The sequence below is a fragment of the Schistocerca nitens genome, chromosome 10 (genome assembly GCF_023898315.1).
Source record: "Schistocerca nitens isolate TAMUIC-IGC-003100 chromosome 10, iqSchNite1.1, whole genome shotgun sequence".
Taxonomy (NCBI): domain Eukaryota; kingdom Metazoa; phylum Arthropoda; class Insecta; order Orthoptera; family Acrididae; genus Schistocerca; species Schistocerca nitens.
In genome coordinates, this window is record NC_064623.1 from 181817062 (window position 1) to 181829166 (window position 12105).

A 12105-nucleotide genomic window follows, 5' to 3' on the forward strand; every position below is an offset into this window, starting at 1 on the left:
TTCATACATAATTTTGGCTTGTGTAACCATCTCTAGCAGCTATATATAATCTGGGAGAGAAGATGAGACACCTTCACTGTGTTCTTTTTCTACAGTCATCTCAGCTTAGAGCTGTCAGTTTTATTTTCAGAAAAAAATACCTGTTCTGAAATGTGAAAGAATTAGCAGAGTTGCAGTGCTGCTCCAAAATTAGTTTGACAAGAACCAGAGAATGGAGGAAGAACTGTACTGGCTGACAAAAAAGAAAAAAAAGCATTAGCTCAAAATTAGGATTAGAAAATCAAAATGAAAAAAATTGATTTTAGAATAAAAATATTAATATACATTGATTGTATTTTATTTTTATTTAAGTACATCAGGGAACAGAAATAATAAAAAAAACTCTCTCATGGATGTTTTCCAGTGTTATACACATCCCCTTAATAATCCTGCTAGCTGTCCCCTTGTCAATACCAATGAAGTCTCCAATGGACAGAAGGAAATCATCAGAGGCAAAGTATCTGAGTGTCTGTTGTAGCTGGATCATTGGTGGAACAGACTCATTTCTGAAAGAAAGGAAACAATGACATGAGACAGTTCAAGAGAAATTTAAAAACATAACTTGCCAGTCTCTCCTTCGACTGTTATGGTTATGTAGATTCAATAACTAAAGATTCATGTTAGCTGAATGACAAGTAACTATGTTCTTATAAAACAAAGGTAACAATTACTTTATGATAAGTATGGATATGGTTATGTAGATATTATAATCACTGAGAAATAGAAAAGGTATCTGCTATAGCTTTCTTAAAATACTGACTTTCCAGTTAATTTTGCTGTGTTAAACTAAGCTTGAGTTAGCACAAATAATTTAAATGCTTTTGGGAATAATGTTACATGATGGACAATTTTGTTGCTCTGAAGCATTAATGGGCTTGTGATCCCAAAATTGTCACTGTAAGGCAGAGAGTTGTCCTGACACTGCTGTGGTGTTTACAAAAAGGGGGATTCCCAATAGAAAACAGAATGGAACAATATTTTATGCTATTGACATAATGTGGCTGAGTGAAATTGGAGCACTACTGTTTTATCAAAACTTTATAACATAGCAAAAAAAAAAAAAAATGGCTCTGAGCACTATGGGACTTAACATCTATGGTCATCAGTCCCCTAGAACTTAGAACTACTTAAACCTAACTAAGGACAGCACACACAACACCCAGCCATCACGAGGCAGAGAAAATCCCTGACCCCGCCGGGAATCGAACCCGGGAACCCGGGCGTGGGAAGCGTGAACGCTACCGCACGACCACGAGATGCGGGCAAAAAAAAACAAAAAACAACGATATTTTGTCTAAAACAGAAAAAGCTGTTAAGACAAAAAGTACACACAACAGTTGTGGTTTTTCGATTTGGTTAAGTCTGTTATTGTACTGTCTGAACTTCCTCGGTTAAGCTCACTAAATTGAAGTGACCGTATGGCGTCGTTAGCCGGGAGGCCCCATCTGGGGAAGTTCGGCCGCCAAGTGTAAGTCTTATTTCAGTCGACGCCACATTGGGCGACTTGCGCGCCGGTGGTGATGACGACGAGGACAACACAACACACAGTCCCCGAGCGGAGAAAATCTCCAACACGGCCGGGAATCGAACCCGGACCCATTTGCATGCGAGGCGAGCACGTTACGGCGAGCACTTGCCTCTCAGCTAAGCAGGCTGACCTCAAGTTCGCTAACCGGCCAGAAATCACCTGTTAAGATAGCCCGAGTTTATTCTCCGGTTAGGCGTTGTTTCCGTTTCGTACAAAGCCTTTTCAACGCTATCCCGTGAATAGCAGTTAACGGCTGCTAACCGGAGATTGAACAACCGGCCCTTGATGGTGTATTTTGTGACAACGCGCCCTCACAATCCATCTTGTAAAGTGAGCATTGTTATAATCATCATGATGCAGATGCAGTAGTTGATATTTTAGCCTAATACAGGATCATCACCAATGTTTCTGTTCCTCCGTGTGAAGACATGAGTGCTACTTCGGGTTGGATCTTTTTCTGAAGGTCCTTTGACTCGCTTCACACACATAAGCATGGATCCCAGTGTGCACAGCCGGCCGGTGTGGCCGAGCGGTTCTAGGCGCTCAGTCAGGAACCGCGCGACCGCTACGGTCGCAGGTTCGAATCCTGCCTCGGGCATGGATGTGTGCGATGTCCTTAGGTTAGTTAAGTTTAAGTAGTTCTAAGTTCTAGGGGACTGATGACCTCAGAAGTCCCATAGTGCTCAGAGGCATTTGAACCATTTTTTGAATCAGTGTGCACACGTAAATGTGCGTTCAGGACGCTCTTGGTTTTGAATGTCATTTGTCGTACATGACAAATATGTGGACGTTCGCCTGTGTGCAGAGATGATTGCTTCTTGATCGCAGTGCTGACTGTCAACGTTTCCTGTCACACCTCGCACAAATAAGGACGATTATGGCTGGCGTCACCACTGGGTACTCGTGAATGTTGCTTCATAGAGTCAAAGCCTTCTAGATACAAGGCCTACGCACAGCGGCCATATTGGCACGTGACGTCACAAACTGTTGGCCATCTTATCTTTAGTTGGCAGTCCTGTCGGCGTGTATGTTGTGTTGAAAGTGTGTGCCACGTGAAACTGATATATATTTCATACAGTATTCGCCTACAGTTCTTCGAAGTATGGGATACAAGTGTTTCGGGGTCTAGTGAAGCAGGGGATACAACCCGTCGGCTTTGAACAATGACGTCATTCCTTAGTCATAGATAGTAATGTCTTCACTTCGAGGCATAGATAATAAAGCAGTTCTGTGTTCTAATAAGCGCTATCATTAAAATAATTGAATGTGAATCTAAAAGCGATCGTTTATCTATATTTCACTATTTTACCATATTTCACTTTCTTATTCCACCAATATGCTTCAGTAGCAGATAAGTGTTTTTTGGCTTATTAAAAAAAAAGTCTCACGAGATAGAATAAACTGATCCTAAGATATAAATGCTTCAGTAGCTGATAAGTGTTTTTTGGCTTTTAAAAAAAAAAATCTCACGAGTTTTTTTATTGATTGCTTAATGAAGTAGGATCAGTTTATTCTATCTCGTGAGATTTTTTTTTAAAGCCAAAAAACACTTATCACCTACTGAAGGGAGCTACAACACTAAGAAGAATCGCTTCTCGGCTTTTGACAAGATCAATGTTTATCTCTCTCGCATTCCTTTGTTTCTCAACATTCTCCTCAGCTCTTTCATCTTTGTAATACATGCTCTCTGGCGACTTGTGACGTCATTGTTCAAAGCCAACGGGTTGTATCCCCTGCTACACTAGACCCGTGTTTCGTTCCATTTTGCCAGGGAAATTATAAATCCAAAAAAGGTATGAAAGTGCACATGTTTCGATTTCCCTAATGTGTGAAATCGCTGGATTGCAGCTATTCCCAGACAGGAATTTGTGTCTACACATCATTCAAGGGTAAGTAAATGAAAAAAAAATTTGTAGCCTGTTATTTGTTTCCATTGCACCACATTTGCCAATTGTTTTTAAAAACAGTTATTTATCATGTACCAGTATAATTTGTTTCTTAGTTCTGGACCATTTCTGCGAGGTTAATACGAATCTGGCTGTGAAATGTGTCTCATATTTGCAACTATTGTCACACAGAATAGTCATATTAATAAGTGTGGCTCGAAAATGTTTAGTATTCCTTATCATTCCTACCAGATTATTGAGTTTCCAGTACTTTTATTTGGAAGAGCTACAGAATTATTTTGTTCAGTTTTACATGTACAGTTATTCGGAAATAATTTCAACTTGAGTAAACTACCTTAGAAAATTGCTTTAATGAATTCAGTGTTAGACAGATTAAGCAGTACAGAAATCAGAATTTCAAGGTAAGTGCATTGTGATTAAATTAACAGCACTCTGTGATTAAATTAACAGCACTCGTTAAATTAACAGCACTATCCTTCAGTCAAGGATATAGGAGAAAGAATACTTTCACGTTTAAAGTTCTAAAGTTCTGGAGAAACAGGGAAATAAAATATTTTTTTGGATTTTTTGATTTATTAAACATTATGTCAGGAGGTGCTCCATTTCGTCGAATGATTTGAGTTTCATGTGAGGTCAGCGAATTTTGAAGTGGAGAGGAAAATTTACGAAAATAACCGGGGAAACAAATTCTTAAATTCTGTAGAAGCTCCAGCTGCTTAGTTTAAAACCGAAAACGTCTGCTTGTTGTTGCAAATTGTCGATTTTTTACCGCAGGAAAACGTAGCTCCTGAGGTAAAAGCCAGAATTTAAAATTACAGTTTGTATTCAAGCCTAGAAACGCGTATTTAAGGCTAATCGTCAAAAAATCTTACATCTTGAAATAACATATGGCAGTTTTGTTCAGTTACTTTACGCAGTGATATAAATTTCGATACTTTCATTACAAGGCCATGTAGAAGTGGAAAGCACGAGAATCCCTATGCAGTTTCAGCTCTAAAACTTGTAAAGTTCGTATAGCTGCAGAGTGCTTAACAGCAGCGTTCCGATACAGACCCGGCCATCAGTATGTGACGTCACAAGTGTGCGCGCAGGCCTGTAGTCTAGGTGGTGTTGGTAGAGTCCGATCAGGATACGGTTGATGATGTGCAGTGGCTAGTTTTCCTCCAAGGCACCGGGCGAGTTCATTCGTTTGTTCTGAGGGAGGCGACCAACTAGTGTTTCCCACCTTTCGGCTGCTCAGTAATGACAAAATAGAGGCGCACGTCCTGCAATCTTTCTCAAACGATTTTACAGGAAGCACTTGGTAAAAAAAAATCATTTTTGCTTTGCTTGTAGGTTCATGCGCCAGGCTCTTTATGATGTGCCCATCATTCCGTTAATGGTTATAGTTATTGTGATATTTACATGGAAGTAAAACACACCGCGAAATCCGAAAAATTTGCGATGAAAAATAGAGGTCGCTATGATTTTGCATTTGGTGTATATTACATAATAAGTTGTTGTGTATGAAATTTAGCTAACATATTGAATATTTATGTAAGTCTGGCCGCTTTTGTGGCCGTTATCACTGAAGTTAAAATCTGCTGGGTTATTAGGCCGCGTCATGTTCTAGCAGTAGTGGATAGCAGAAGATCCAGAGGAAGATCAGAGCAGAGGGGATCGAAACGTCGATCATTTTAGAAGAAACATGACGCAGCATAATAACTCAGAAGATTTTAACTTCATATTGAATATTTCTTTAGACTTCTCACCAATCTCGAGAAAACTGATCCGAAATGACGAGGACAACACAACACGCAGTCCCCCGAACGGAGAAAATCTCCAACCCGGCCGGGAATCGAACCCGGGCCCGCTTGCATGGGAGGCGAGCACGTTACGGCGAGTATCCACAACATTCCTCATATTTCAGAAACGGTTTGAGGTATCGAAATGGGATTTTGGCAAATGATAGCCAGTAAGGAGGACAGTATTTATGCCGTTATTATGTAAAACTTCATAACCTACCGTGTAATTCCACACTACAGATTTTTTCGATGAAAGAATGAAATTTTTAAGGGCCACCGATGGCTCGTGAAACGAGAAATGCTGTGGGCTTTGCAACAACATAATTGAAGACATTATACGTTTGTTTGTACCGAGAATGTGCTTTTTCATAAGCTACTGACCTTACTTTTCCTCAGCTCCTCACTTAAATTAAACCACTGTTACAGAATTCTCTTACAATTGAGCCTGCACAACATGTTGGTGACGTGAGACTGTGTAAACTTCATTAAATGTTAAACTTGGTTTGTTAGTGCACTACCTATTTCATAAGTCGATTTTTGACCATCAAGTTGTTTTCATTCATCTCTAAACCAAAGACTATTGATACGTCGGGGGGGGGGGGGGGGGGGGGAGGGGGCAGTCATTGGGAACGGAACATGGCACTTGCATTAAGAAGCTTTCAGTTCCCATGGGTTTCGCTCTGAAATTTAAAGTTACCAGTGTTTCTGGTAGTTTTCAAGCAGTCGTCTTCTGAAACCCAAGAGATACTTACGAATAACTCTGTATCCAACTTCTGGTTTACTGATCACCATGGAATCTGCGCTCAACACTCATTTTCTTACTCGTATGGCCACATTAACAAGATGCGGGTAATGCGAAACCTTCTAGTAACCCAGCAAGGATGTGCTGCAGATATTCAGCGTACCCTTTATTACTTAATTGTTTACTGAATAAATTACTGCCAATAACTGGATGAATCATGAGTAGACCCAAGCTATTTAACCTCCAGATACTTTTATTATCTTGCTGGTGTTACTAGAGTGTTGCAACACTCCTTGTTTGACTGGTTAGGACTCAACTACTAGAGGCACTTGTACTATCAAAGCACAAGTGAACATTTGCGCATCTACCTGCCATGGCATTCTGCGCGGACTGTACACTTGTGAATGTTGCCTCAGTCTGCACTTGTCTGAGAATGTCTTGTGACACACTTGACATATATGAGGACGTTCACCTATGTGCAGTCTTACGTGCTCCTTCAGGGTGGTCGTGGTTAGAAACGTCTTGTGACTTGAAGCTCAAAAATCGACTTATGAAATAGGTAGTGCACTGACAAAGCAAGTTCAACATTTAATGATGCCTGGGGCCACATACGTGCCAGCGAGTGCTGTGATTGGTCAACAAAGCTCGCTCCGCGCATGCGTAAAAGGTATCAGTGCATCTAGCGCCGTGAGCCGGCGCACAAATGACCCCCGTATTGTTGCGAAACGTCGATCAGAGAAGCCGCATTCTCCGGCACTAAACTGTGTATGCGTTCTCACTTAGGAACCGCAAAGGCTGCTTGGGAATACGACCTCAAGTAAAAGTACACATATTTTTCACACGAAAAAAAATAGTGGTGAATTTGATTTTCACATTTTTATTCAATAATTTTACTCATTATTTTACACGATTTGGTGAAAGGTGGCCGCGGACCCCCTAGAAAGAGCCGGGAAGCCCTGGTATAGAATGTCATCCGTTGTACATGCCAAATATATGGACTTTCGCCCATATCAGAAATGAGTGTTTCTTGGGTACAGTGCCACTTGTGAATGTTTTGTGACACACGTCACACACACATAATGTCCGATCCGTGCATGCAGACGTAATTGCTCTTTCATGTTGCTGTTTCGTGGTACTGTTTTGTGACAACATTGCAGGAATGTAGAAATTCAAGACTGTCCGTGTGATTGTCCTCCTTCAGGTCCTCCAATTTTGCGAATGTCCTTCTGCAGATGGTGCAGCTGTGTACATAATTATGGTCATAGGATGCTTCCTTGTTAGTGCTGCATTGTATGACATTGCCCATCCCTGTCAGCAAGTCGTCATTTCTGTTGTCTTCCATGCCAACGGCGATTATACTGGAAACTATGGAAAAAATTGCGTCATAAATTTGTTTCACAACAATACACACTACAAATTAAAATTATAGCAACACTAACAGGGCCCTACATCCTCATGCGGGATGTTTAAATGCCTCTGTGCATGCTGTAATTGATCTATTCTTGTCCTCATGATCCACATGCAAGCAATATACAAGGGTTTGTAGTATATTCCTGGAGTCGCTTTAGACACTGAAATCGTATTTGTGATGTGTTTAGTACCCAAATTTTTAAATATTTTTCACATTTATCTCATTTTTTTAATACAAGAAGAAGGACAGATTTCAATAAATTAATTGCACCCTCTTTAGAAAATAAAACACAGTCTGTATACACTGACTAGCCAATCGTTATGACCACCTGATTAATAGCTTGTTTGTCTGCCTATGGAACGAAATTCCTCGCTGATTCCGTGTATGAGGGATCCAACAGTTTGTTGGTAGGTTTGTGGGGGTATGTGGCATTAGATGTCTACGCACAGGCCATGTAATTGGCGCAAATAGCCGCTTATTTGAGTGCGCAGTGATGGCGCCCAATGACGACCCAGATGGGTTCCATAGGATTTACAGCAGGCGAATTTGGTTGCCGAGACATCAGCGTGAGTTCATACAAATGCTCCTCAAACCACTGCAGCATGATTTTGGCTCCGAGACATGCAGTTATGCTGCTGAAAGGTGACATCGCCATCGGGAAAGACATCAAGCATGAAACGATGTAAGTGGTTCGCAACAGTCAACATGTCTTCAGTTACTACCACAGGTCCTCTGCAAGCCCATAGCATAAAACTGCTTCCAGCAGCCTGCATCCATAGCGCACTGCACGTTTCGAGCCGACGTTCACCTCGATGACGGCGTTTGTAGAGATGACTGTTGACCTAGTGTAGCAAAAATTTATCGACGGTCGAATTCCAATGACTCCATGCCCACTGCAGAACTGATGATGTCATTGGATCACCCTCTGAACACATAGGGGTTAGTAGCATGCCAAAAAGAACATCGCCTCACATTGCAGGTTGCCAATGTCAGGGGCAAGCATGAATTCAGAGAAAGGCCTAGAGTTTTCTTTTGATTGAGAGCTCCTTAACCTATTGTTCCGCTAAGTGGATTATAGCCCCTGGCGATAATCAGTCCTTCTGAGAAACCACCCTACCCCTTCCCTCCCTGTCCTCCTCCCCATCCACCTGGGAATTCCCCTCACCGATACAACACATTTCCAGGCCTGAGTTATTCGAATAGCTACTTCCCACTCTTTCAGTATCATTGATTAATTAATTAAATCGAACAATTAATTACAACTTCTGTTGTAACTGCGACCAGGACGGTCGCAGGGTAGCAATGATGGAAGGCACGGCAGGACCCGTGGAGAGGCCCGCAAACAACAACACAACAGAAGAGGATGGACATGACCAATGTAGGACGGAACGAAGACAACAAGACCGAACAACAGAGTCACAAGGAAACAAACTCGTACACGAGTCTAGCGCAAAGCGAGGTGTAAACCGACGTAAGCGGGATTACACTGTTGAGCGAGTGGCCGGCGTTTCAGTACGCTATCAGGGGCGCCGCTATTGGCCGCTGGGACCACGTGTTCCAGTGTGGCGCCCCCACACTAAAAGCGGGCAGGAGGTGTGCGCCACCACAGCTTAAGGTGCAATGGTGCAGAGACCTCTATGGATCTTCGACGTCCATGACGTCGGGCGTGGATTCAAATTACGCGGTGCGCGGTGCCAGATCCCTCCCCCCCTGAAACTTGCGCGTAGGGGCGGAAACGCCCCGGACGGTGCCGAGGTGGGCGGCACTGGGAAGAGGAACTGGGCATATCAACCACTGAGGAACTGGGCATATCAACCACTAGTGGCGGAGAGGGCCGGCGGCAGGCCCGCGGGGAGACAGCAACCGGGGGCAGGGACGGTGACTCGAGAACCACGTCCGAGCCTGAAGGAGGTAGCGAAAGAGGCGGCAGTGCCAGTCCCGTGGCAGCACGAGGGTGGAGCTGATTATGATGGCGACGCTCCAGCCCTTTCGACGTCTGCACCGACGTAACACGCCACCCATGGGCAGCGACGACCGTGGTGGGTGTCCAACCCGCCTTGCACCCGTACTCGCGGGCCCACACGGCCGTGCCAGGAGCGTACCGCTATGAGGGCCGGGAGTGGGGCGGGAGGAGGACGGCAACAGCAAATAGAGCAGGGTCCGGGGCTGTCATCCACGAAGGAGCTCTGCCGGACTGCGACTGTCAATTGGCGTAGTGTGATAGGTGCTCAAAAACAGGGTGAGGGCTGACGTGGTTGGAGATGTGTCGACCGCCTTAGTCAACTGGTGTTTAAAAGCGCGGACAAGCCTCTCCGCCGCGCCACTGGACGACGGGTGGAAAGGGGGGCTATGGATATACTTGATACCATTGGCCTGACAGAAGTTGTGGAAGGGGGACGCTGTGAATTGGGGACCATTATTGGAGACCAACGTGTGGGGTAGGCCCTCAATGGCGAGAAGCTGGGCCAGGGCCATGAGTGTAGCCTCGGTGGTGGTAGATGCCATTCGGACAACACATGAGTAACCACATGGACCCCAAAAACGAGCCCGCAAAATCGACATGGATGCGATCTCACGGCCGGCAAGGCACAGGCCAGGGTGCAAACGACTGAGGGGGGCTTGCCTGGTGACATGCACAGACAGTACAGCCACAGACCAGGCGCTCAATATCGCCATCAATGCCAAACCAATACACATGCCGGCGAGCCAAAACTTTCATACGGGACATACCCCAGTGCCTGTGGTGTAACAAACTGAGCACCCGAAGACACAATTCCAGAGGGATGACCACCCAGTGGGCATCTGACTCCGTGGCCAACAGAAGGACATCATCGACCACAGAGAGCCTGTGGGACAGGTGGCGCCAGGGGCTGAAATTGGACTGCATCCGATGAGTGACATAGGATGGCCACCCATGGACCACGTAGTTGAGAACTTGCCGCAAGACAGGGTTGCGGCGGGTAGCCTCAGCAGCATCAGCTGCCATAAGAGGAAGACCGTCCACTGCATCCCGGCGGGCGGCATCAATGTGAAAGTAGAGGACCTCCTGTTGGTCAAAGGTAGGATCGGGGCCCGCTGGGAGATGTGACCAAGTGTCCGAGCAGAGCCATCGGCATCCCAGTGCATGAGGATGGCCCCAATGCCACCACAATCAAGGGGCGGTCTGGAGAGAAGGGAGTAAGGCAAGGGGCGGACTTCAGCATCGCCTTTAAATGGAGAAAAGCCTGGTCACAGGCAGGAGTCCAAACAAAAGGTACCCCTTTGCGACGCAAGTGATTGAGGGGTTGAGCAACGGAGACAGCCTGGGGCAAGAACTTTAAGTAATAAGTAACATTGCCCAGAAACACCTGCAGTTCCAATAAGTCCTTGGGACGAGGAAGGGCCTCAATGGCCGTGGCATTACGACCCAAAGGGCGAATGCCATCTTTGCTAAGCCAGTGGCCCAAGTATTCCACTTCCGGTTGAAAAAAAAAAAAAAAACACTTGTCCAGCCGACAGCGTAGACCAGCAGACTGCAAAGCGTGAAATAAGGTGCTGAGGTTTTGCTAATGTTCCTGGTGGGAACGCCCAGTGACCAAGATGTCATCCAGATAATTCACACATGCAGAGATAGGCTGGGTAAGATGCTCCAGGAATAGCTGGAAAATGGCCGGCGCTGAAGTGACACCAAAGGGAAGGCATTGGTACTTATACAATCCGAAAGGCATGTTGATAACCATGATGTTCTGAGATTCGGCATCCAAGGACAACTGGTGGTATGCCTCAGCCAAGTCGCTCTTGAAAAAATACTCTCCCCCGGCAAGCTTGGCAAGAAGGTCGTCCTGTCAGGGAATGGGGTAAGTGTCAACGAGGGACTGAGCATTGACTGTAGAGCTGAAGTCCCCACACAGCCGAAGGGACCCATTGGGTTTCCGTATGACCACCAGTGGTGTCGCCCATGCACTATAGGTTACATGTTCCAACACGCCAGCGGCCTGGAGCCGATCAAGTTCCTCCTTGACCGCTGGGCCCAGAAAAAGTGAGGCTGTGCATCCAGCCGGAGGGTGATGTGCGCCTGAAAGTCGGAAGCACATCCGAGATCCGGTGTAAACAACGACGCAAAAGCGGAGCACAGATCGTCCAAGCCCTGAAAGGGAACAGCCGTGGAAACGACCTTAACTTCGTCGGAAATTGAAAAGCCAAATAGGTGAAACGCGTCCAGGCCAAAAATATTCGAAGCCGATGGATGGTCGACGACAAAGAGGGTAAGGAGCCGGGGAACACGCTTGTACGTCACCTGGACGACGAACTGCCCACAAAGGGGAATGGAACCGTCTTCATAGGCGACCAAACTGTGAGAGGGAGGCAACAACGCAGGAGAGCCCAGCCGTGTATATGTCGCCATATTAACCAAGGCGACGGTGGCCCCAGTGTCGACCTGAAAACTGACATCCTCTGTGAAAATGTGGAGTGTGAGGAAAAGCTTCCGCGCTGATGGGTCATCATGTGGGACGACTGATTGCAGAGCATGGACGGTATCTTTAGGCCGAGGAGGGGCAGGACTGGATCAAGTCGAGCGACTACGACAAACCGATCGGATGTGGCCCTCCTTGTTACACAGTGTGCAGGTTTTCCAGCGGTGGGAACAATCAGCCTGCGAATGGGCAGTAAAGCACTGTGGGCAAGGGGGAAATGGGCCGCGCAACCGGCGACGA

At 45.5% G+C, this 12105-nt stretch overlaps 1 protein-coding gene across 2 annotated transcripts in view; it reads right to left on the reverse strand.

Moving 5' to 3' along the window:
- LOC126210558 (pharyngeal muscle protein 2-like) overlaps positions 1–12105 on the reverse strand; it is a 510724-nt gene that overhangs the window by 14597 nt on the left and 484022 nt on the right. The window contains exon 11 of one of the 2 annotated variants that reach the window (XR_007540701.1): positions 477–545. The exons of the other annotated variant lie outside the window; for it this stretch is intronic. The gene's annotated coding sequence lies outside the window, so the exon portion shown is untranslated. Of the gene's footprint in view, positions 1–476; positions 546–12105 lie in introns of those variants that run through there. 2 annotated transcript variants of the gene reach the window in all.